Below are 27,121 nucleotides of genomic sequence, written 5' to 3'. Positions count from 1 at the left end.
GGAGCAGCAGAACCTGGCGTGGAGTGCCTCATGGCATTCATTGCAGAGCTGTGATCCACGGGGACACTGCAGCCAGTTTGTCTTGAGAAGTACTTCTTCAAGGGCTCATTTATCAGGAACACAATCCATGCTCCACGATGCCACTTTAGTCCATCTCCTGCTATGGCACTGAGTGGCACCTGTTCATCATGCAGATAGTCTTCCACAGGGGATCACAGATAGATCAGACCTCTCACTAAATCCATCACACAGGAAATGTTACACCGTGTCATCAGATGAATTAACACCTGTTAAAATCCTCATTCCCACTAGACTCACACCCACAGCACTTTTAATGAGACCCTGTATAAAAATACATTTTCTCTGAACCCTTAAACAAATTATATTAAATCCTCCACACCAAATCAATTATTGAAACAGCAATTAGGGTTTGGATCATACCAACAGACAAACTCAGAGGCACACGCAGTCTCATTTGGGGTTTGACTCTACACCAGGGTTAGAAAACCACCTAAGTCCAGGGTAAAGTAAAACATCCATTCCCTTTCAGTGGTTATTTAAACAAGAATTTCAGTGCTAAATTATCATGGGTTTTGTGTATGATTTTTCTTTGCATTCTAACATTATGTAAATGGAAAACCCAAAGAAGTGCAAATTAAGACTATTCTTAATTCTAAAAGGCTGCTATTCTGTGATAATGACGCCACAGAATACTTCATAGTCTGCCAAGCATGGTGTGTGGTTGCTGCTCCCCCCATCTGCTTGATAAGCCTCCCCACAAGGGGACATCCACTGTGTCCTCATCCTAGATTTTTTTTTTCCCTGTCTACTAAAGTCAGATCCAGTCCACCCCTTCTCCCCTCTTCCCTTCTTCCTCCTCCTCATTCGGTTTGGTCAAGATCACCTAAGACAGAACATGGTCGAAAAGAACTTAACCTGTGTCAGGGAATGGTGTGGAGAAGTACTATAGGCATGATATTCAGGAGCCAGCTCACCTCCATTTTGTTGCTTCAGAAGCTTCACCACCTCAGGCACCTTCCAGAGCCTATTTTTCTTCATCTGTAAAATGAATTACTTACCTCTGCATGTTTAGAAGATTTCATGAGATTATACATGTGGAGGTTTAGCGCAAAGCCTGGCACAGAAAACTGCTCAACAAACAATACCCATTGTTATTTTGGAAAGTTCAGGTTAGTTATTGCTGCTATTTGGTCATTTGGCAATTGTCAGTTTTTTATTTGGATTTGTATGTGTCCCTTCAAACTCACAACCAGGCAATATGTTGCTGTAAAAACTAGTATCAGGGCTGGGGTATAGCCCAGTGGTAGAAAGCATGCCTAGCATGTACAAAGCTCAGGATCCAATCCCAGCACACCCTGAATCCCCTTCAACTCCACCACCGAAAAACCCCACTAGTCTTAGAGACACACAAACATTTTTTAACAAACAGACATGAGGAAGTCACTCAGCCTGTCTTAGGAGACTCAGGGCAAGCTCAGTTCTCAGGTCTTGCTTTCTTCCCTAAGTACCTTGCAGAAAAGCCTGGATCCCAAGCAAACGTAGCAATTCTGACACCAGGATACACCAAACTCCTGACCAATCAGGTAACAGTTTCCCATTAAGGAGTGAGACCAAAGACCACATAAACTCCATACCTTGAGTGTGACTCTGGAGGAGGAGTTATCCTGTCTGGTTTGCTAGATTCTTATGTCTTCTCCATGCAAACCCACTCCAGCTAACCATGTTTCTTGAGCAGCACCAATTTTGCCAATAAAAAAGGAATATTTCTACTATCACTTATATTAATATATATATATTTTTTTTTTTTTTTTTTTTTTTTTTGTACCAGGAATTGAACCCAGGGTGCTTAACCACTGAGCCACATTCTCAGTCCTTTTTTATATTTTAGTTTGAGACCGAGTCTCGCTGAGTTGGTTAGGGTCTCACTAAATTGCTGAGGCTGGCTTTGAACCCACAATCCTCCTGCCTCAGCCTCCTGGGTTACTGGAATTACAGGTGTGCACCACTGTACCTGGCCATATTAATTAACGTATCTTGATTCAGATTTAGATCACTATATCTGACATTTTTGGTGGAGCCACCTAACTTGAATTCAGGATGCTTCAAAAGCTGATCACACTTAAGAGCACAGATTCCTGACAAAGACCCTTCAAATGCAAGTTATTCATCCCCAGCATAGATTAAAGTTCATTTATGCACATGTATCTGACACTGTTTACATTAAGGTATTTAAAAGTCAATTATAGGCAATATAGCAACTATGAATAAGGAAAAGCTGCCAGCATCCTTGGAACAAGAAGGAGGTATAAAGTATGGATTCTTCTTTGTGGGAATATTTGTGCCTTCGGTTCTTACATGTTTGATGTGGCCTTGTGATACCTAGGATTTATGTAAGCTACTCCAGCATAGACAGCCAGATATTACCATGCTGGTTTGGGCATTACCCTAGGGTAGTCATTTGTCTCAGTCAGGAATTCATGCCTCATGTTACAAAACCCACACTCCAAGGTAGCTATTATAAGTATTTAATTATCCTAATCTCAATCGATACATGTGATTTTATTTACTAATTAGCATAACAAATGTAGAGAATGGATTTTCATTAGTGGCTAGTCGATTAGTAAAGTGAGCACTAGCAATGGGTTTTTATTAGTAAATTCAGAAGTATTCAAGACATATGACTTGTCAAAGGTATTTAATAGACATCCCCTTCCATTGCATGGACCCCTTAGGAATATAATAAGTCCTCTAGCCTCAGAGGTGGCAACAGAGTCTTGATCATTTACTTCTCCCATGTCCTCAGGTCTGAGGATTCTTGTTGCCTGTTACCACTCCTGAGTTTAACTGAAGGCCAGCTCTGGAATGTTATACCTGCATCTAATAAAGCACATTCAGGTAAGGTGTGATGAAAGTGAGGCCAAGGTGAGGCAGAAACGTCCATTGTTTAAGACAAACAACAAGAAAGCATCCAACCGGTGCAAGCAGTGCAAGCAGATCTGACCACAACCGCTTGCCAGAAAGTGAGATCCACATTTAAATTCACGTGCATGCTAAAAGATACACTGGGGGAGAAAAGAACACAATTCTGGGCTCATTTTGAACTATGTGCAAACATTTTTGGTCAAGTGCAAAATGGTACAAGCACAGTAATAGCATTGCAATGAGCTTAGGAAAATGTTTTCTTCTAGCCTGGAAAGTCTGGTTTCCTGGCAGATAAAGCAGTTTTCCGAGACCAGATACAACAAATTGCTGGTCATATCAGGTGACAGTTCCCATTAAGCAGAAGGACAAAAGACCAGGTAATATGTTGCTCACCCCTGGATTTCCTTGCTACTCTACCTATAGGGTAGCCACCTTGCTATGTGAATCAATGCAATAAAGTAATTCTTACCAACAGTCTCTTTGTGAGCCATGTTTGATTTCTATCCTGCATGAGCTTAAGGACCCACTGAGCTGGGACAAAGGCACCTAACAGATAGGGAGGACTGTCATATGCTCTGTTGGTAACAACTGTTTATTTCATAAGCATCTGCATGTGTGGCAGAATTTGATGTGAGATTTGCTATCATTAAAATCTGGCAGTGAGGTTATGAGAGCAACTAACCCTCACAGGCTCTAACTTGGTTGGCAGTTACCATTATCTTTTAAGAATAACTAATGATAGGCATGACCAAACTTGCTTAGGTCAATTTCGACATGTGGTTATAGAGTGGTCAAGTTAGAAAACTAGGGTAGCAGGCTGGGGTAGCAGGACACAAGTTTTAGGATCAGTGTATTAGCTGCAAGGAAACTTCAGCTGCTTGTCACAGAGACTCAAAACAATGGTGGCTTCTACAAGACGGAAGTCTATTTCTCTCACACCTTAGCGAGATCTCTGCCATGCTCCAGGCAGCTGTCAGGAGTTCAGGCTCCTTCTGTCTCGTTGCTCTGCTATCCTAGAGTACTTCCTTTGGCTGTGTGGTCCACAATGGCTTACCAGCACATCCTGAATTCATCCAGCGAAAGGGAAAGTGCACAAATTCTTATGTACACATCTCTTCTGCTCACAGCCTATTGGCCAAAACTTAGTCACATGGCCACCTACTTGAAAGGTATGCCAAGAGATATAAAATTAATTTTGAGCATTCACATACCTGCTTACAAGTCAAGAACTCTCTTTCCATTAGAAGTGAAAAACAATATTAAAAAACAGTCAATGGCTCCTTCCAAAATCATAAAGTAGTAAGGAAGAGAATGTACTGAGAATCATTAAAGAAGTTTTAATAACTGTGCTATGGTTCTAAAAACACTGAAAGCCCCTGATAGTCATTTCTGTAATATCTAAGCAACACCACCCCCTTACTGTCCCAGCCAATCTGCCCTTTCTCAGGATGCTGTGGGCTTTCCCCAGGAACTGAAAAGTGAATTACTGTCTGTTCCACCAGACTGATCCAGCCCAACGGCCTGCCTCCCCTGTTTGGTTGTTACCCATGTCTGACTGAATATTTATTTATTTATTTAGGTACTGGAGATGGATCCCAGGCACGTTGTACCACTGAGCCACATCCCCAGTCCTTTTTATTTTTATTTTGAGATAAAGTCTTGTTAAGTGGCCTTGAACTAGCAACACTCCTGTCTCAGCCTCCTGAGTAGCAATGGTGTGCTACCATACCTGACTCCCTCACTGAATTTTTAAAAATGTTATGGCAGCAATATCTGAAAATCATATTTTATGAAAAAGTTGATGAACTGGAGATACTTAACCTAATATAGAAAAAGGTTTGGGGTGGGCAGCTTGGCTATCACCTTTAAATGTTTGTAATAAACACTACCTTAAGTTTTATTTTAAGAGCCTTAATGTGCCAGGACCTGAATGGGATTCAGTGCTTTGTATGTGCTCTCTCAAGTTCCCAAAGGAACCTTGTATGCTGGACATGATTTTCATATTGCTGGCAAAGTCGCTGAAGTTCAGAGACATTGAGTTCCTTGTAAAAGACATACAGACAGAGTCAAGATTCAAACCCGGGGCATCTGACTTCAAACTAGAAGTTTTTTTCCACAGTGCCAGGGCACTTGTAAATGGAATATATAAAAGCTCTCACAAACAAGAAGAAAAAGACATTTTTTAAAGGCAAAAGAATTGGATAGACACTTCACAAAAGAGAACACATTCAGAGCCAACGAGCACATTTAAAAGGCTTGGCATTGTGGTCATGAGGAACAAAATTAAAACCACATGGGACACCACTACACATCCACTGGGAGGGGGAAAATTTAAAAATTCTAACAATACCAAATGTTGGAGAAGCTGCAGAGCAACTGAATCTTTTATATAATGCTAGTGAAAATATAAAATGCTTCAGCCATTTGGAAAATTGACATTTTCTTATAAATATTTCTCTACTGTATGATTCAGGAATTTCAAAAGAAGTGAAATCACATGTCTACAGGGTAAAAAAAAAATCTATATAAGAATGCTCACTGTGGCTTTATTTCTAAAATTCTGACTTTGGAAATAATGCAAATGTCCACTAATAGGAGAATGGGTAAACAAATCTAGGTATTTTCATACAGTAAGATATTGTCCAGCCACAAAAAGGAACAGACTATTTAAACATACAACATAGATGAACCTCAAAAATATTATGTAAAGTGGAAAAAAAAAAGCCAGGCACACAAGTTGCGTACACTGGGAATGGCTTCACTTACATGAAGTCCAGGATCTTGCCAGTCTAATCCAGGGGAATAAAAACAGAACGGGAGGGATGGATAACTGGGAAAGGAAATGGAGAAACTTTCTGGGTGATGAAATTTTCTACATTTTGATTCAGCCATTGGATACACAGGTATATTATCAAAACTCATCAAACTATATATTTCCTGTCTCTTCCTTTTCCTGTCCATAATATGCCTCAAAAAGAAGTAAAATTTGCTTGAGTTGCATCTCCCAGCACTATGCTCCTTGACATTGTAATTAGTCAAGTTAGACTAATGCTTATCAGAGATGAGGAGGATTCAGGTTGAAAGTTTAGATAAAGTAGTTTTAAAAATTCAGATTTTTGCTGGGCATGGTGGCACACACCTGTAATCCCAGCAGCTCAGGAGGCTAAGGCAGGAGGCTCGAGAGTTCAAAGATAGCCTTGGCAATTTAGCAAGGCCCTGAACAATTCAGTGAGACCCTGTCTGTAAATGAAATATAAAAAAGGGCTGGGGATGTGGCTGAGTGGTTAAGCACCTCTGGGTTCAATCCCTGGGACACCCTCCAAATAAACAATTAACAACAATAGCAACAACTCTGATTTTTAGGACTTTTATATTTTTTTATCCTGAACCAATCATATATTTGGTAAAGAGCAAAATCTACTTTCCTTTTCTATTTTAGAAAACTCAACATGGATTGGGAAATGTATGCTACCCAAAACTTAAAACCATTTAAAATGTTTTTGTTTTCTTTCCTGAAGTTCTCCTAGTTAGCATTATCTCTAACTACCTCCCTCCTAACACTCAAACTCATCAATTTCTGCTCCTCCTTGAAGACTGAGGAAGTCAACAGCACCTGGCAGACTTCCCTATAAACACCACTGCCTGCACTTGGTGTTCTGTGCTCATTCTAAGTTTACCTGTGGCAGAGCATTTATCCCAGGCTAAAGGATGCAAAGGTTCCCTCTAGCTCAAGAACGTAGCTCTTTGAACACGTGATTCCAGGCTTGAAGAATGAAGAGAAACAGTCAAGAAACTGTCAGTAGTAGGATCGTCATCATTTTCTACATGAGTTACATCAAATGATAGAACGTGACCTTTGTGCAATTTTCTTTGGAAACCACATTGCTTAGAGTTAGGTTGGAAGTAGTATTTCCAGCTAAGAGAACCAGTTGAGACTGTCAAACTTGTGTAGAGTTGGAGTCTTAAAATTTTGGGACTGGTTCAAAGAAACTAAGTTCAGCAGTTATGTGAGAGTGGATCTCTATGGATGCCACGGACATGGGGTTTGAAAGAAAAGAACAAATGAAACTCAAAGTTAGCTGCTGTAGCTAATATTTACTGAGATCTTTCTGTGGTGCCAGATTCTGTGCTAAACACTCAGTCCCCATTAATCTTATTTAATCTTCATATGACTCTCAGGAGAGAGGTTAAGTAGGGTGCCCAAGATTTCACAGCTAGTGAATGATAGAACTGGGTCTCATTTTCAGGTCTGTTTAACTTCAAAGTTCTGCTTTTAATCACCAGGCTCTCCTATGTGTCCCAGAAAGAAATTGCCAAAGTCATTTAACCCTGTCTCTTGGTTCCAGGTATTTCAACCAGCCCAAACTGGCAGTCTCCTTTCCTATTAGGTTTTCAGGGAAGTGGGGTGGATAATGATCTTTGGTTGCAGTGTCTCTCACATCTTCAGCTAGGATGTTCTTCTTTGTGTTTAATCTGTATTCCTCTCACTTTCGTTTTGTCATTGGAACCTTATCTTAAGACTCCATTTATATTTTTAATTTCAGTGGAGGTAGGAGGATATAGAAACTGCTGCAGTGAGAACTTGAGATATTTGATTGCATCTTCTGTTTGTCTGAGGTCTGTCAGGTTTCTGTAAACCATGTAATCGGGAACCATATTAGGGGAGATCAATGAGGAGATATGATTGGACAAGAAGTAAATGCTCATTTAAAAGAGTGGGAAATGGGCTCATCCTCTTTAAGCTTCCATTAAGCAGACCAGAGAGTGTAACATGAAGCTGTGGTCCACCCAAGGGAAACACACTGCACATATCTGATAGACATGGGAAATAGGAGCTGAAAACTTCAGTAATGTTATGCTGAAGTTTTGCAACAGTCTTCCCCCCTCAATCACTTTGTCTAAACAAAAACCTTGTCTAGCATATTTAGCAATACTGGACACTGTTTTTTCCTTCCTCTCTTCTTCCTCTTCTGTGCATGTGACAGTTTTACAAGACAACACTTGTGTTCAAAAGCAGTATTGTGGGAACCCAGCATATGGGTCCTTCTTGCTGTAAAGCCTGGCTCTGATCCTCAGACCACCAAGTTGGGAAGTGCAAGGTTTAAAGCTCTGGTAGAAAACCTGGTGAAGGACACAGTTTGGATACCATCCCAGGAAGTCGAGACCCAGAGCCCACACTCTGACTTGTGAAACTTTGATGTTCCCCAGTTGATTTGTGATACCCATATTCCTAATCCCCTTGTCAAAAGGGAAGTGTCCTGTGAGTACTAACACTTTTAGCCGGTGATTCGCCACCATTTTTCTTTCTTAAACAGCAGAGCTACATCTTATCTTCTACGATTAAAAATTTACTTGGAGCCTCAGTGTATAAAACAGATGAAAGGAGATGTGTGGTGTTTAAGAATGAGTAGCAGATCCCAAGCTCTCTTACTTGTTCTTCCTTTCCCTTGGCCCTCTCCTCTCACCAAGGTAGATTCTGGAATAACTTTGCATGTTCCTAGGGTTCTTCAGAACACGCAGTGAGAACTATGCCACTAAGTAAACAATAATAAAATTGATCTGTTTTATCTTTTAGTTTCTTCCTATTGTTTTCAACCAAATGTGCAAAATGAGACCCGGAACAGGTATACTAGACTAGAGCAAACAACCAGTGCTCAGAGCATTATCTGGAAGAGCAGAGCTGAACAAAGCATTACAATGGAACTTTCTGGCTAAGGTGAGCCATATAAAATCACGTACAAGTAAGGGGAAACTAGGCCATTGGTGCCTCAAGTGGTTTAGAAGGAAGGATGAAGATAGGAAATTGTAAACATTTCCTTTCATGCCCCCACCCAGTACCCTGAACAGATGTGTAGGCTCCAGTATCCTTTCATGTTGTCTGTGCAATAACCACATATGCTTTTCAGAAGCCGAGAAGCAGGGACAAAGTGGTTCTGACCTTTGCTTCTGTCTGTAACTATTGTAAACCTACCTCATAGGAGATGTCTACTGAGAGATGGGATTGTGAAATTTCTAGAGAAAAGGAAGCCATTGGCTTAAACAACAGGGCCACCCAAGAGATCAGAGCCAGGTATAAATGTAGAGCTGAATTTGAGCTGGGAGGAGCTTCAGCTCTGTGCACTTCAGCTCTCGTACTGGCTGATGGAGGAAGAGGAGAAAGGGAACCAAGGCTGTGGGTGAGCCCATTGAGTCAGAGGCTGATGTGAATGTAAAGCGTGGGGATAGAGACTGCCAGGGTGACAATCGTCAGGCCGTCAGGCTGCTCAGGATGGTGCTGGAATTCCCACTTAGCGCTAGATCCAGGAGCTATGTCAAGGTACCTGCACTGATTTGGGCCATTGCCAGTTTCAAGCATACTGCCCATTTGCCTGCAAGATGGACTTTATTCTTTCTCGTCATAGTCTGTGTTTCAGGAGGTTGAAATGCCAACGGCATCACCAGGATCCCTGATACCCTGGCTTCCTGTTGGCTGTGGCCAATTGAAGGGGCTGGCAGGAGAACATAGTGTGACAAAGAAAGGAGTTCAGGGTAATTCTTCCTCTAGTTCTCTGCCTTACAGGTGGCTCCTGGTCAGCCAGGTTCCTCTATTGAAGTTCCCAGCTCGTTATGGACAGTCCTCCCTCCTCCGTTCAGCTACCTTCTCTGGGTTCCAGTAACTAGCCCAGAATTCTGTATTACCCTTGGTAAATGTCCCCCACTTTGTAAATTCCAGTTTTATTAAGCTCGTCTTAAAATATCCAATTGCATGTGCCATCTAAGAGCCCTTCCGATAGTCAAACAATATCCATCAAACTGACAGCATGAAAATTAAGATCGGAATAACTGCCCCCAAGGCAAGTTTAAGTACTGACCGTGACTTTGTCCTACAATTTTATTAGTTTAAATTTTTACAAAGGGGCTTTTTGAAAGCTCTTTTTTTTCTCCCTTTGGTGGTGCTGGGGATTGAACCCAAGGCTTCTTATGTGCTGGGCAAGTGCTCTCTCCTGAGCTACATTACCAGCCCTCAGTTTTCTTTTCTGTGTCCCATATCTACAATTTGAATAAGTTCCCTTCAGATGAATGCAATACCTGGATAATACCCTTGTTAAATATGTATAGATGTTAGATATATGCTTGCTTTTTCACTCCAGTGTGCAAGGATGTAAAACTAAAGCTGTATTGAAACAGTAAATTATTAAGAGTAACTAAATATTAATAGATTATAGTGCAATAATTCAGAGTACAAGTTTAATGTCTGACAGATAAGACACTGAAATCTTAACTGTGGGCTTTGAAAAGTTACTTAATCTCTCGTAGTCTTGGTTTTTCTCTTCCATGAAATAGTTGTATAATTGGGATCAATTGAACAATTTGTCCCTGGAGGTCAAATTCTTCAATTGATTCTTCTATTCTTCTAGTCTATCTTCTTGTCTTATGTCTAGAGAAGTCAGAGAGAAAGCAGCTACAGTTATTACTAGAATTTCGGCTCTATTATAGTTGATATGTACAATCACATCATAAAGTACGCAAGCATTACTATGAACTGCATCTGATACAGCTTGGTGGTCCAGGTTATTACTTGCAAATCCACAAGTCCTATTTTAGCCACAAAATCAAGTATCATTGCAGCTGTTCTCCCAAGAGGGAAATATGGGGTTTTGGTATCATAGATACCACTCATCAGCTAGCTATTATTTATTTGGAAATTATTAGCAATGCTTCCACCAAAAATTTACTGCCTATTTTGCAATGCATAGTTTAGCCTTGCTGTACATTCTCTCCAATTCGAGATCTATGTATAATAATTTTCAGCCTCTTTTTAATTTCCAGCATACTCAGGTTAACAATTCATGTCACTTCTTACATCAAGTCATATTAGAACAAATGTAGAGCCAAGTGTAAGACCATGGGAAGAGTTTGTCTAGATATGTTGAACTCATATTTGGTTGAATTTATGTGATGCAATTAATATGGAAATAATGCTTCTAATTATTTTTAATGCATATATCAAAACACATTTCTGTTAACTAATATGATATTTTGACTTTGGGTTTTAATATAAATGTTCAGGGACAAATTCTTCAATTGAGTAAATCTGACAGACAACTTGATCCAACAACCGTACCTGTGTTTGTGTGTTGTGAAAGCTAAATGAGGTTTATAAAGTAGGAATACAGTAAAGATTAGAAAAATTCTAGCTGTTATTATTGCTATTAGTTTTAATTTGAAATCCCCCAATGACATGACAATGAACATCTTTTCATGTGCTTATTAGTCATGTGTCTACTTTGGCAAGGTGTCTATTCAGATCTTTTGCCCATTTTTCAGATGGGTTGTTAATTTTCTTATCACTGAATTTTAAGAATTCTTTGTAGTTTTTGAATAAAGGTCCTTTATCAGATATGTCATTTATAAATATTTGCTTCTAGTCTGTGGCTTATTTTCTTATTATTTTGATATTATTACTATTTTGATATTAAAATGATGACATACACTAAGAAGAGCCAATAAAATAAAATTTAAAAAATAATAACGATGACATATTCTAATGTGAATTATCTCATACAGATGATATGGGACGTTAATTAGTTAATATTTTAAAAATACTTAGGATAGTACCATAGTTAATAACTATATGAATATTAATACCCAAGTAATATTTAAATGTAAATACCTAGGAATAATTCATTTCCATTCTCCATATCTTTTAATTATTCTCAAACCCTTCTCGAACTACTTTTGGATTTCTAACCTCATCCTGAATTTTTTTTCTTAGGGTTACAAACCTTCCTAAGCACATGTGTAATTAAGTTCTGACTTTTCACATTAGGTCAGATTATGGTCAAAAGCTATTTCAAGTTTTCTTGAATATTTTATTCCTCACTATGTTAGTCAATATTTCTTCACTGTAACAAAATAGCTAAGAAAATCAACCTAAAGGAGGAAAGATTTTTTTTCACTCACAATTTTAGAGATTTCAGTCTGTGGTCACTTGACCCTGCTGCCTTGGGCCTTCAGTGAGGCAGAACAATTTGGTGGGAGCACATGGTGGAGCAAAGGTGGTCAGGAAGTGAAGCAAGAGAGAGACTGAGGAAGGGACTGGGGACAAGATATACCCTTCTAGGGCACGTCCCCAGTGACTTACTTTCTCCACCTAGACCCCACCTCCTACAGTTTCCACCACCTCCCAATAACTCATTCAATTATGAACACATCAAAAGATACAACCATGAATGAGGTCAGGTCCCCCAAGATCCAATCAGTTCCCCAAAGCCCACTCCGATCATTGCTGTACTGAGGACCAAGCCTTCAACACATGAGCCTTTGGGGGACATTCCAAATCCAAACTATAACACCCATAGTCTTAAATGAGATCATATATATCTTTATTTTTTTAGAGCATCTTAATTACACATAGTAGTTGGGTTCATTTTGACAAAATCAGACATGCGAGGAATTTGACTTTAAGCCCCATACCCTGCCCCCATATATCTCTTTATCACAATGGTAGAGCAACTGAAACTTTCCTTCCCAACCCAACTTTTCACCTTTACCTCCAGTGACATAAAGCAGGAAAACAAGTGATTGGGAAGAAGTGAGTAAGACTGGAGCTGTTGATTCCTCATTAATTTAGGGGTTTATGTGCATTAAATTTGGAGATAATACAGAAGAGTGAAGGGATAAATGCTTTCTTTAAAAAAACAAGCCAGAGTTACTGCTCTCCAGGTGTCAAATTTATGATAATAGGGAATATGTATTTCTTACTTAGATGAGATAAATGTTTTCATGATAGAATTCATCTTTGATTTTGTGGACTGTCTTTGGGTACAGAAAGGAAGGTGCCCAGGGTCCAGAGTGGAATATTGCTATCCTACCACTCCCTTCCTCATCCCCTGGACAGAAGCTTAAAGTGCCTCTTTTCTTGGAGGAGACAACAGAACCCAACACCAGAATCTTTCAGTCATAGTTGAGAGCAGAAATTCTGAGTGTGTGAGTAAATCTGGTACCCTGTGAAGTCCGAGGATGTAAATGTTACTTATACAAGAAAAAAAAAAAAAAAAAAAACTTAAGGGGGACTGGAATTTGACTTTCTTTAGAGAAAAGGGTAGATTCTAAGAGGAAAGGTTTTTGGATGGTGGTAAGGGTTAGAGGAGAAGGCTAACAAAAATGAGAGAGAAGATAAGCTGGTACCCAAGGAATATCCATGAGGGACGCCATCCAAAAGTCTCGGCAATAAGATCCCACTCCTTGTGGATGGTACAAAGGAACAAATTCTAGAATAGGCACCATCCTTGATTTCTCCCATTCCCTTCTCTCTACATTAGGAAGGAGTATTTTGGTTATAAATAGTAGAGATGAAAACTAGCTCAAGTGTTAAGGGAATGTGTAGGTTCAGGAAGACTAAGAGGTGAACTGACATCAGATTAACTGAATTCAGTGGTTCAAATATAACATGAGGACTTTGTTTTCTTTGGTATCTCTTGGTTCTACAGAGAGCTAATTCTGTTGGTTTCAGGCAGATTTTCTCCATGTGACATCAAAGATGATCACGGATTATTCCTAGCTTGTGCCATCCTTTAAGATAAAGAGAAAACAGAATACCTTTTCTCCCCAGCCTGTCATTCAGTCTATATCAGTCTCCACAGAAGATCCCGATGAGGCTATGTCCATCTTTCTGTATCCAGGAAAATGAGGTATTCGGACTAGTCAACTAGAGACTTGTGCCCACAATAACCATGTGGTATGGGGAGAGGCATTCCCCAGCCATCTATGGTTCTCTCCAGCTCTATATGACTAGAATACTTTTCTAAACTCTACAATAAACTTATTTTTACAGCCATGGAGTATTTGATGCCACAATGGACATCAAGGACAGGTCAGGGATCATCCTCTCAAAACACTGTCCCTCATGGTATATCAGTGGGTGATGCTTTGCTAAAACATTGAAATCAAGATTTAAAACCTTAGCAGGTCACTGGGCTGTACCACCACCCCAACATTCCTTCCTACCTCCCTAGCTAGTAACTAATGACACACCTGTGATACAGGAAAAGAAAGCATCTGGCACAGATGATACCGTTGCACTAACCACATTTATTCTTTCATACTTTCAGTTCACCAATCTGCTTTTTCCTCCATTGGGGTGAAACCAAGAAGACAGAAAGAAAAGAGATCATGCCATATTATATATATAATTCCTCTGTGAAAACTCAGGATGACCTCTTATATTTCAGTGAGAATTTTTTTCTTTTTTTGACAGCTGGCTTTTAAAAGTCGTCTACTAGATAGTTTCAGTTTAATGACCAATTTCATTTTAATAACCTTTGCAGGCCCCCTGGAGTTTTGGTCATTTAAACAGAACATAATAGAATTGTCCCAAGAAATAAAAGGTGATTTTTTTTTTTATATAGCTTCTCACATTTAAACACATTTGCATATGTGGTTCATCTGATAAGCTAGAACTAATGAATTTTACAAATGACATTCTCCATTCTATTCTCATTTTTTTTTTTTTTTTAATTTTCAGAGTCTTCTCCTCTACCTTATGCATCTTTCAAAACCCTAATCTGAAATTATTCCTTCCAGGAAATCTTCCTCGATTAATTACTCCCAGGACTAATTACTTATTTTTCTCATCATATAAATAATAGCAGTGGATGCAGTTCCAATTATGTTCCACTTCTCTGGGTTCCTAAGGGGATTTGAAATTTCATGAGTCTTGGGATTTGAATGTGTCCTTTGCATCCCCTACTCTTGGACAGGGGGTCTACTTTTCTTTTTCTATAGAGCCATCCGATTCCTTGTCCCTCATCCCCAGGACTGCTTTAAGAAAAGACAAAAGACAAACTTATTTATTAGTGTAGTGAGGATATCCTGGGCTCTGGAAATTGCCAGAGCCTAGGTGAAAGTTCAACTTTATTTACTAACTGCATGGGAGAAAGGGTCAATTTTTAAAAGCTTGATCTCTTATATAAAAAAAGATCCTTGAGACTTTGTTTGAGAGTTGAATAAGATGTGTTCAAAAATATTCAAGGATATTTATAAGTCTTTCAAAAAATTCTTTTTTTGCTTAGTGGCATGATCATAGAAGATGAGTCCATGAAACATCTTTCTCATTTGTTGCTGACATCTAAAATTCTTTTTCAGAAGACAAAACTTTTTATGAAAATTAGAAATAAGGTTAAAGTTGCAAATAATCTTGGGGCAAGTAATAATGAACCTAAATATGTTCACTCTGCCACATACAATACACATCTGGCCCTGCATCCCATCACGATTCTTCGCTTGCCTGTGATTGAGAGTGTTAATGGGTCATCTCTTACCTGTGATTGACAGTGTTAATTGTCCATCCCCCCTCAGCCTGTGGTGTGCCTCAGAACTGTCCACACAAGACTCTAGACAAGCATTACCAATCGGAGTGTGAGAGTTGATACTAAACCCTTGTTGTTCCACCCATGGTAAGACATTCAACTTGGACACTGGCTACTTTTCAAAGAGTAGGATTTGATTTAAGGATAAGAGGTACATTAGAGAAAAAAAAAAAAAAAAATGAGAGGGCAATTATTGCTGGATGAGGAGGTGAGAAAGGACACCAGGAGAGAAAAGGTGCATGTTCTCTAGCCTGGTATATTTTCTAAGCTGCCACCATTTCACCCAGAGGTATTCCTCCAGGGCCAAACTGAAAGGATTGCCCCATGAACATGCTACTTGTTGACCTAGTTCCACATTTTCATATCTTCATTGTCTTCATTTCTTTGTCAACTTTGATCCATGTCTTTGTTCCAAAATCTATTCTCCTAGTTTTGAGAGAATAGGGATTAGGTTATACTTAAGGTCTACTGTGACACTTGACTCTTGGTTCTATGTTCCTAATTAAGTTTCTCTTCTTCACTCAACCCTCATCTTCTGGGTTGACACATCCACTAGCAGGTTTCTCAATAATGACCCAATTATTGGCAAGTCTGTGAACTGTCACCTTTCCTGATTGCATTGGCTCCCATCACTAGACACAGTTAGGTCAATGGTGAGGTTAGACATAGGCTGGAATTGCAAACCTCATTTTTTTATCTTGATCCTTACAAGCCTGGACAAGGCCATTCACAGAATGATAGTCAAATACATTGAAGTCAACTCAAAGTCACTTACTAGTGCCTGAAGTTAGTGCAATCTTGTATTACAATTATAACATACCTAAAAATGAACTAGGTTTCTAAGCTTATCAATTCTCTTTTCTGAACTTTGGTTTTCTATGCTGACCAAAAAAGGGGGACTGAAGTATTATGAGTTAACTCCAAGTCCCCTGCGGGTTCTAACATTCCATGATTCTTTGGGGAGAATGGCTAGGCCTTTAGTAAAGAGCATTCCAAGGCTTTTGGAGTTCCAGAGTTTGTGAGCTAGAACAGTTTTGCCTGGTTCTTACCATATTCAAGAGGCACTCTTCTGACCACAGGGTAATACAAATTGAACACTTTTACTCAGAAAATCTGAAATCTGATATGCCACATCATGAAACTCTGCTTTATGTACAAAATAATTAAGACTATTACATAAAATTATCTCTGGGCTAGGACAGAGGGGTGGTAGGTAACCAAGTCTCATGAAGCTTTATATGGTCATTATAGGAAATTTAGATCTGACCTGGAGTGAGATAGGAGTCATTGGACTGTGTCTCCCTACCACAGAGTCCCATTTGGATTCTCTGTTCCTATTAAATGAGGAAAAGTTTCATTCCTAGCCAGTTTGCAGCAAATATAATAAGCAGACCAGCACCTCATACCTATTAAGATGACTACCATTTTTAAAAACCCATAAAATGAAAAAATAAGTGCTGCAGAGGATGTGGGAAATTAGAAACTTTGTACTGTGTGTGTGAATGTTAAAGAGTGCAACTGCTTTGGAAAACAAGATGGGGTTTCCTCAAAAAATTGAAAATAAATCTTATATAATCCAGGAATCCCACATCTGGTTATATGTTCAAAAAATATTGAAAGCAAGGTCTTGAAGAGATAAGTGTATTTCCATGTTCATAGTAGCATTATTCATAGGAGTCAAGAGGTGGAAGCAACCCAAATCACCATTGATGGATGTGTGGATAAGCAAAATGTGACCTACAAACAATGGACTATTACTCATAAAAAGAAAGGAAATTCCTTCACAGGCTACCGCCTTGATAAATCTTTAGGTCATGCTAAGTGAAATAAACCAGTCACATACACACACAAAATACTCTATGATTCCATTAAGTGGGGTATTTAAAAGTATTCAAGTTCATGGAGATAGAAAATTGAATGAAGAGTGGTTTCCAGAGGCTGTGGGAAAGAAGGAATGGGGAATCGTTTGGTGAGAAGAGAGTTTCTGTTTTTTGAGGTAAAAAAGTTCTGGACACTAGTTGCACAGCAGTGTACATGCACTTACCACGGCTGAACTGTACACTTAAATGTGCTTAGGTGGTAGTTTTTATGTTGTGTGTAATTTCACCACAATAAAAAATAAATCTTGTTATTTGCAAATCTTGATGTGCTTAAATCAACATCCTCTCATCAGCATGTAATCCAAACACTAGTTAGTTAGTGGGAAAAAAAGGAAGCAGGTCAAGGATAAAATGATGATGTTAGTGTATTATATGTCAAAACATGCAAAAACTGCCAAAACCAAAAATTATCAAGATATTTCTGGCTGGGATGCAGCTCAGTGGTAGAGTGCCTGCCTAGCATGTGTGAGGCTCTGGGTTCAAACCTCAGTACATTAAAAAATAAAAATCTCTTACATTTCACCTCCAAGCAGTCTGGGATTTAATATCTATAATTGGCAAATTCTGCTATTGCGGAGGGCGGCGGAGTGGGGGGAGGGAAGCAGAATATATCTCTCAAGAGTTCTCAATCTATCCAACCAAAATGCCCCAAGACACTTCTTCCTCTCCTTCCATCTCTGGGTTTAAAAATAAAAAAAATCTCTTCCTAAACTGGGTGCATGCTTGTAATTGCAGTTACTTGGGAGACTGAAGCAGGAGAATTTCAAATTTGAGGCAGCCTGGGTAGATTGAAGAGATCCTGTCTCAAAATTAAAAATAAATGGCCTGGAGATATAGGTCAGTGGAAGAACTACATGCCTAGCAAGTGTGAGGCCCTGGGTTGAATCCCCAGTACTGAAATAAACCATCTCTTCCTTCCCTTTGTTCTTAATTTTCTCTTTGCTGTGCTTAAAATAGGGTTTCTATGCTCAAGCAGTTCTGATCCATGTTTCTCTGGTCTCTGAGACCTTGAGAATGGAGACAGGTTGGTTCTTGGTAGAGTTATTTGCTTTATTTGAAGTTCATTACTCCTTGGCACCATCCTTACCAGGCAGGAGCCCCCGCCCCCCACGCCCCCTTCAGTTGCCATTGGACACTGCTTCGATTGTCCATACTCCTGGTAATCCTAGAATATATTCAGGCCATTGCCCAATCTTAGAGATACATTTCCATTCTAGTTATCATGGTTAATGTCTGAGCTTTAATGTTCCCTACTGAGCTATGTTTCATCCAGCTAAGTCAGGCTTTAGTGATAATTAGAAAAGAGGTGACCGACATGGGGATTTGATTCCCTGGCTTTGTTTTTTTTTTTTTTTCCCCCTGCTAACTTATATGACAAATCTGGGAGACACTGTTGACTTAGAATAATTTATTTTATTGAGGTCAGAGGTTGTTTTTAAAAATTTTTCCATTGAGCTTAGTGACCTGTATAAAGTTAAAAAAAAAAAAATTGATAGCATTGTTTAAGCATCCTTGTAGAATCTATGCTAAACACTAACAACAAGTCCACATGGATACAATCTGTGTCCTCTGAATATTTTTATCCCAAAGCTGACAGTCACAAAACAGTTTAACATAAAACATGCAATATGTGCATGAGTTATAAAGGCTCATACACAATTGCTTCCCAACTAAAGTTTTAGAAACAAAGTGTTCTGTCTCCCCTCCTACCAGACCTACAGAAATACATGGAAATGGCCAGGTGCTGTCACTAGACTCAGTAAGGTGAGAACATTCAGTGACTGCTTCCCAGGTCTTAGTTCTCCAACCCGTCTTACTTTGGATACCCTCCTTAGTTATGGGTATCTTGATGTTTTCATTCAATATTAGGTTCCGACTGACTATGATGTGTTATGCAACTTCATCTTTTCACAGCATGTGTTCATAGAACCCACTTTTACTCTTCAGACATCCCAGATGAAGCTCCTCAATGATACCAAAACTCAATCTGGTTTGGCACAATCTGTCCACCCCTCAGAACTGTAACCACAAAAAACCTAAGTCCCTCTATCTTTCCATATTGCCAGAGGGAATGGATTTAAGCAACTTAATCCCGCATTTTACAGGTCAACTAGCATTTATCTGAGTAATTAACAAACCCAGCTCCCTGCTGTGCTAAACCTTTCAAAATCACACAAAGCAGGACCTGGAAATTGCTAATCCTACTTCCACCCCCTGGCATGGAGTTTGGTGCAGTGGTCACTTTGCATGGGTTTATCCTTCCGAGCGCAAGAGGAAAATCATTCTGGATTGCAGGGAGGAAAAAGGAACAGGTGGGGAGAGACAGCTGCCTTTGGCACATCCACCAAAGAAAGACTGGAGGCTGCCAGTGTCAGCTCTAGAGGAAAATGGGCTGAAAGCGGAGAGACGGGGATTTCAACCCTGTATCAGCTGAAATCTAAAATGCAAGCATCCATTTGGACACTAGTGTGGAAGTTATTTTTATGTACCTGAGACTTTGAAGCTGCAATATCAACCAGTGTTATCTCTTGGACTTGGGGCAAAAGGACTCAAATGAAAGAGTGCCCATTATTACAGCAATATTTGAGGGAGAAAAGAGGCACAATATGTTCCCTATATGGAGGCTTTTTCTCTTCCTCGTAACTGATCTTTTTTTTTTTTTTTTTTTTTCTGTTTGTACATGGCGTAAAGGCATACTATTTGTGTAATCATAAATTTACATAGAGAAATGTTGTTTGATTCATTCTGTTATTTTTTCCCTTCCCCCCACCCCTCTCACCCCTCTTTACCCTCTATACAGTAGTTCCTTCCTCCATACTTGCCCCCCTCCCTAACCCTAACTCTAACCCTAACACTAACCCTTCCCTTCCCCCCATTATGTGTCATCCTCCACTTATTAGTGATATCATTCGTCCTTTGGCTTTTTGAGATTGGCTTATCTCACTTAGCATGATATTCTCCAATTTCATCCATTTGCCTGCAAATGCCATAATTTTATCATTCTTTATGGCTGAGTAATATTCCATTGTATATATATACCACAGTTTCTTTATCCACTCATCAATTGAAGGGCATCTAGGTTGGTTCCACAGTCTGGCTATTGTGAATTGAGCAGCTATGAACATTGATGTGGCTGTATCTCTGTAGTATGCAGATTTTAAGTCCTTTGGGTATAGGCCAAGGAGTGGGATAGCTGGGTCAAATGGAGGGTCCATTCCAAGTTTTCTAAGGAATCTCCACACTGCTTTCCAGAGTGGCTGCACTAATTTGCAGCCCCACCAGCAGTGTATGAGTGTACCTTTCTCCCCACATCCTCGCCAACACCTGTTGTTGCTCGTATTCTTGATAATCGCCATTCTAATTGGGGTGAGATGGAATCTTAGGGTGGTTTTGATTTGCATTTCTCTTATTACTAGAGATGTTGAACATTTTTCCATATGTTTGTTGATTGCTTGTAGATCTTCTTCTGTGAAGTGTCTATTCATTTCCTTAGCCCATTTGTTGACTGGATTATTTGAATTCTTGGAGTAGAGTTTTTTGAGTTCTTTATAGATTCTGGAGATTAGTGCTCTATCTGAAGTAACTGATCTTTTAAAATCCTGTTTGTAGGGATTTTTCAAACTGGCTAAGAGGAAGAAAGCCTCACTTTGTTTTACTCTGCTTTTTTTTTTTTTTAACACATACTTTGAGGAAAGAATTAGTGCTTCAACTCATTTGACATTAACTAATTTATTTTACTTTACTTGTTTGTAGATGTCAGTACCTTCATATTTATCTGACTTCCCCAGTGGATTATAAGCAGGGGAAAAGGCAGTAGTTTATGAAAGTGATAGCTCTCCTGGAGTAGTGCCCATCAGACGGCACGCCATGAGAACTGGTTGTCAGTTACCTGTGGCTGCTGATAGGCACTCTTTCCCAAAGTGCTACCATTTTTTGGCTGATTTCGGAAGTTTGGTAGAGGGAATTTTCTAGCTCTCTCCATTTACTATATGTACTGTAGAAATGGTTCAGAAATGGTTCACTAAAGAAATGGCTCACAAAAGTCACTCCAAAATCGGTTTGGATACTTTCTTTTTTTTTAAAAAAAAGCCTTACAGAGGTATAATCTACATATAATAAAATTCATGCATATTAAGTGTACAATACTCAATTACTTAACAATTTCGAGTAAAGATATCGAATTGTGCAGCCATCACCTCTGTCCAATTTTAGAACATCTCCAACAGTTGTTTCCACTTTTCACCCCAGGAAACCACCAATCTACTTTGTCTCTAAAGATTTGCTTTTTGTGGATGTTTCATATAAATGGAATCCTGTAACATATGATCTTATGCGTCCAGCTTCTTCCACTTCGCATAATTTTGTTTGTGTGTTTTTGCAGTGCCGGGGATTGAACTCAGGGCCTTTGCATAGCTAGGCAAGCACGCTACTGCTGAGCTACATCCCCAGTCCAGCATAATGTTTTTAAAGTTCACCTACATGATGGCACGTATCAATACTTTGCTTCTTCTTATGGCTGAATAATATTCCTTTGTATGGATAAACCACATTTTGTATATCTACTCTTCAGATTAGATAGAAGATTTGTGTGGACTTCATTTCTCTTTGTATTAGAAAACATTCCTCAATTTTATCTTGCAATATCTTTACAACATCAAGCATATTCAGAAGAATGTAGCATAAGCTCTGAAATTTAAGCCCAAAGAAAAGATTTTCTAGAAATACTTTCTACACAGATAACAGCATTGAATCAAGATTACTGCCTCCCAAAGTAAGTGCTTTTAAGAAGACAATATTCATTACACACACACACACATACATACAGGTATACTGGTTGTAAAATAATTTATCTTGTATGTACAGCTTAATTATACCACTCCTGGAATCTACAACAGTTTAGCCCAGTACCTTGCAGGTAGTTAGTTGCTTGATAAATATTTGCTGATTGATTTTTAAAATGTCCACCGAGGTTCCTTTTGGAAAATAAAATACCAAAGGTTCAATGTTCAACAGGGTTTTTTTCATTTTGTGTAAATAGCTAAAGTCCTCTGAGAGAACATGAGGAGCTATCCAAAAGGCCTCAAGTCACAATTACCTATTGGGTGCCTTATCGATCTTCCGTTAGCTCAAGAGGCACAAGTCAAAGCAATTGCTTGGACGCTTAGGGTACAGAAAGCATTGTGTTGAGCCCGTCACAGTGCTTGGTGGCCCTGCATTATGCCTTCCTGAGAAGCAGTTATAGGCCCCCAGCTTCTCTTGGCAAGCCCTGCTCTTCACCCCCACAATCTTTACAGGCATGTTTTCTTAGAAGGTTGATTGGCCTGATTCCAGCATTGGTTAACCTTGTTGCAGTCTCTCCCTTGCTTGTGGTTCCAAGCCAGTGTGGTTAGATTTAGGCTGCTAACTTAACTGACTCTAGCCACAAGGAAACTAGACCCATTCTGTGGCCCGACTTGCTGATTTCTTAGCCAACATATTGGCTCTGGGCAGCCACTAATACCTCTATGCTGTGGTCTGCGGGCTTTGGGCAGCCCTCAATGAGAGCCCATCTTTAATTGAACAAATGAAGTGTCTTCTTCCGGGTTTTCTCAGTGCTTAAGAAAACAGTGCAGCAGAAATACAGCCCTGGTGTCCACCCACAGTGAGTGCTCTGTGTCACGTGACCTCTTCCCTGGGACTGCTGCCCAGGGCGGGAACCACAGGGCCTTGAAGCCAGGCCTACCGCCTCAACAGCTGGCCCCTTTCTATAACTATGTAGCCACAAGTAATTTCTGTTTTAATTTTCAAAGCACCTTTTCATGCATACATTAACTCATGTTATAAATGCAGTTTTCAGAATCTATTGTAAAATGAACTTAAATGACTGTAATTCTTTTCCACAAAACATTAAATTTCATTCTTAGTAGAGAGCAATTAAAAAGTCAATATACTCGACACTAGCCCCTCTATTCTTACTTTCACTTTCCTCTGTTTTGGTTACCTACGATCAATTGTGATTTGAAAAAGCTACATGGAAAATACCAGAAATAAAAAATTCATAAGTTTTAAATTGAGTGTTGTTCTGAGTAGCATGATGAGCTCTTGCACCTTCCTGCTCTATCCCACAGGGATGTAAATCATCCCTTTGTCAAAAAGATTTTCGGAAAGAGAAAGAAATCATAGTCACGTAACTTTTATGACCATATACTATTTAATTATTAGTTATTGTTGTTAATCTCTTGCTGTGCCTAATTTATGAACTAATCTTTATCAAGGATATGTATGTATAGGAAAAGTCAGTATTTAGGGTTGGGTACTATCTACAGTTTTAGGCATCTACTAGGGGCTTGAACCACATCCCCATGGATTATGGGGGCAACTATGTATATGCTACTCATTAGTCCAGTAGATTTCTGCATCTGGCATTGCTGCTGTCCCATCAACTCTATTCTTATAAAACCTTAGGGCTCTGTACTTTCCTTTCCCTTTGAATAATAATCCTCATTGTCTGTCTTTGAATTTTTGTAATCCAAGTGGCACTTTCTTCTTTTTACCCAACTATGACTTCCTGGTCCAAGGATAGGCAATGATTGCAATGATCCAATTTGACCAGAGCCCTTTCCTGTAATTTTTCCAACTGCTCTCTGATTAAGATGTTCTCTTACTTGCTTAAGCAAGTCCTAGATGAGTTTTGTCACTTCCAACAGAAAGTTTTGACATCTATCCACTTTGCACCTATTATCATTATCGTGCCCATAGTTATTCTGGTTCTAGTTTTATTGCTGATTGTTTAATTAGCGAATTATAAAAATGCCATGATACATTTACTTTGCCTTATTTTATTCCTTTTTTTTTTTTTTTTTGGTACCAGGGATTGAACTTGGGGTACTCAATCACTGAGCCATATCCCTAGGCCATTTTTGTCTTTTATTTAGAGACAGGGTCTCACTGAGTTGCTCAGTGCCTTGCTGTTGCTGAGGGTGGCTTTGAACTCAAGATCCTCTTGTCTCAGTCTCCTGAGTCACTGGGATTACTGGGTGCCACCTCACCTGCTATTTCTTTCCTTTTTAATAAATCAATCTCTTACAGACTTTCAGGGTCACCAGAGAGAAAGATGAGGATAGGAAGGTGTTTAGAAACTGCACCACTATATAACATTGTCAACAATGGAGTGTTCAACTAGAGGAGAAAACAGCCCCGGGAAAATGGAGGTGGATGTAAAGTTGTTTGCAATTATTTGAAAAGCTATTATGTGGCAAAATAGAGTTGTTATTTGTCATCTTACCAGGGCAGAAATTTCGCTGGTTGGAATTTGTAGAGAGGCTTATTTCTGTTCTTCATTAAGAGAAAATATTTTCTAATAACCAAGGTATACCAAAAATGAAAAAACCTCCACTGAAAGTAGGATTTCAAGGGACTTGAAAGTTATCGTTTCAGACTCTGAGGGATACAGCCTAAGAGGCCCTTTGTATTCCTTGGCTTCTATGGTGCCAAAGTGGAGATGAAGGTGGGGATATAGCTCGGGAACAAGAGGCTCTGCTGAGGCTGAGAACCAGGCTCCATCTGAGATAGAAACGGGTTCACATCCTGCATCTTGCCATGCCAAGTGACTGATCATTAGCTTCCTTGCTTTATAGTCATTCACAGCTTTCTGTAATAATTTTTATTTGGTATAATAGAAAGATAAGATACTTGGAAAAGGTTGCTTAAATTATTTAAGTGGTAGCTGGAGGAATTTGCCTCTCTGGATCTTGGTTTTCTTGCATGTAAAATGGGAATCTTGAACTATATTAGATCTGCAGAATTTCCTAGCAGAGTTCATATTGGGAAGATGGAGGAGGGATTTTAAAGATAGAGAGGTGAGAAAATGTGATGTCCAGTGTTCCATGCACTATGCTTTCTAGTGTCTCCAGGCAGTGGAATTGTCTTACGGCAGAAGAGGTACACAGAGGCAGGGTATGATGGAGCCCAAGAGAATATCTGTAAGATTGCTTGCATACTTGTGAGACCCAGTGCACAGTGAAAATGCAGGATCTCATGCTCATAATTAATGAGAATATCAAGAAAACAGCAATAGAGTCTTGGGGCAAGCATGAGCCCTAAATGTGGGGCTCAGGGAAATTGCACAGGTCATTCTCTCATGGAGCCAGCCCTGGATACATAACAACGCCCTGTACCAAACTGGCTTATTTAAAACCATGGATTTGGGCTGGGGTTGTAACTCAGTGGTAGTGTGCTTAACATGCACAAGGCCCTGGGTTCAATTCTCAGCCCCCCAAAATCAAACCAAACCAAACAAACAAATAAGAACAATGACAGGAAAAAAGAAAGAAAGAAAGAAAGAGAGAGAGAGAGAGAGAGAGAGAGAGAGAGAGAGAGAGAAAGAGAGAGAGAAAGAAAGAAAGAAAGAAAGAAAGAAAGAAAGAAAGAAAGAAAGAAAGAAAGAAAGAAAGAAAGAAAGAAAGAAAGAAAGAAAGAAAGAGCAAGCCACCACTGGTAGATTAGAGGTTGCTTGTCTGGATTATTTCAAAACTCTCTTTTGGTTACAATGGAAGATAGTTTAAGAAGTCCAGGTATAACTCAGTGATGGAGTGCCTGTCTAGCATTTACAAAACCCTGGGTTCCATCCACAGCACCACAAAAATAAATGAACACTGGGCATGGTGGCACATGCCTGTAATCCCAGCTACCTGGGAAGACGAGGCAGAAGGATCACAAGTGGGAGAGCAACCTGAGCAACTTGTTGAAACATTCAAAATAAAATAGAATAAAATAAAATAAAAGGGCTGGGAAGTAGCTCAGTGGTAGAGTGCTTGCCTAGTATGCATGATGCTCTGGGTTTCAGTCCCAGTGCCACCAAAATAAAAAAATAGTAAATAAATAAAATAAATTCAAAACTTCCCTGATCATCTATATATTCAAAAACTGATAATTTTATAAGTAAACAATAGGAGGAACAAATATCCAATAATTAATAATTTTTTTCAAATCCTGCAAAATCGTAGTGATTGTGGGTTTGGCTCATTATGACAATCTGTTTCCAAACAGGCCTGCCAGTGAAGGATATTGCCTGGACTGTTTAAACAAACGTTTTACCCTCATCTGTCTTTATTCAGAATCAAATGCATCCATTTGCCCTCTCCTCTGGGATTGGTATCCATGAACCACCTGCTTCCTTTTGTTCATTCAACAACTATGGATCACACCTTTCCCTGGCAGCTGAATGTAGCAGTGGGGCAGTCAGCTAAAGGAAGAGAGTATCACAGCAGAGGCACAATACAGGTCCAAATCTGGCTAGGAGACGGCAAGGAGTCCAGGGCTGGACTGCAGCACGGATATGGGGGAATATGGAAAGGAAGCTTGGAACCAGTGATGGAAGACCTGTTAATGCCAACCTTTGTCCTTGATCCTACAAACGAAAAGGTATTCTGGAGCAGAATGCTGCCAAGATCAGAGCTGTCTTTTTAGAAATTTGTCAGTCACACTCAGCACTAATAATTAATGACTATTATTATTATATTATGTAATTGTTTAAACATCATTTGTTTATTTAGAAAAAGTAAAAGCAATGCACAACAGAGACACTTCCCACGGCACCTCCAATATGATAGATTATCAACTCTCATGGTTTATTTCTCCATTTTTGGGGGTCTTCCTTAATTTCTCAGTATGGAGGTATTATTGCACATCATTCATTAAATTCATCCCCAAGGATTTTTATTTATACTATGATAAAAAATACTTTAAAATATCATGCCAGAGTGTTTATTGGGAGCATATAGAAATTGAATTGATTTTTAATGTAAAATTTTAGCCCATGACCTTGCTATATTCATTTGTTTCTAGTAGGCAGATGTCTGAGGGGTAGGTTTTTATAAATTATTTTCCACATACTGTATCATGTTGTCTGTGAATGAAGCACTTGTGTATCTTCCTTTCTATTCAGTAAGCCTCCTTTTCCTTATTTCA

This window comes from Sciurus vulgaris, assembly GCF_902686455.1.
Source record: "Sciurus vulgaris genome assembly, chromosome: 11".
Taxonomy (NCBI): Eukaryota; Metazoa; Chordata; class Mammalia; order Rodentia; family Sciuridae; genus Sciurus; species Sciurus vulgaris.
The sequence above is the reverse complement of the archived record's forward strand: the minus strand, read 5'-3'. Positions refer to the sequence as shown.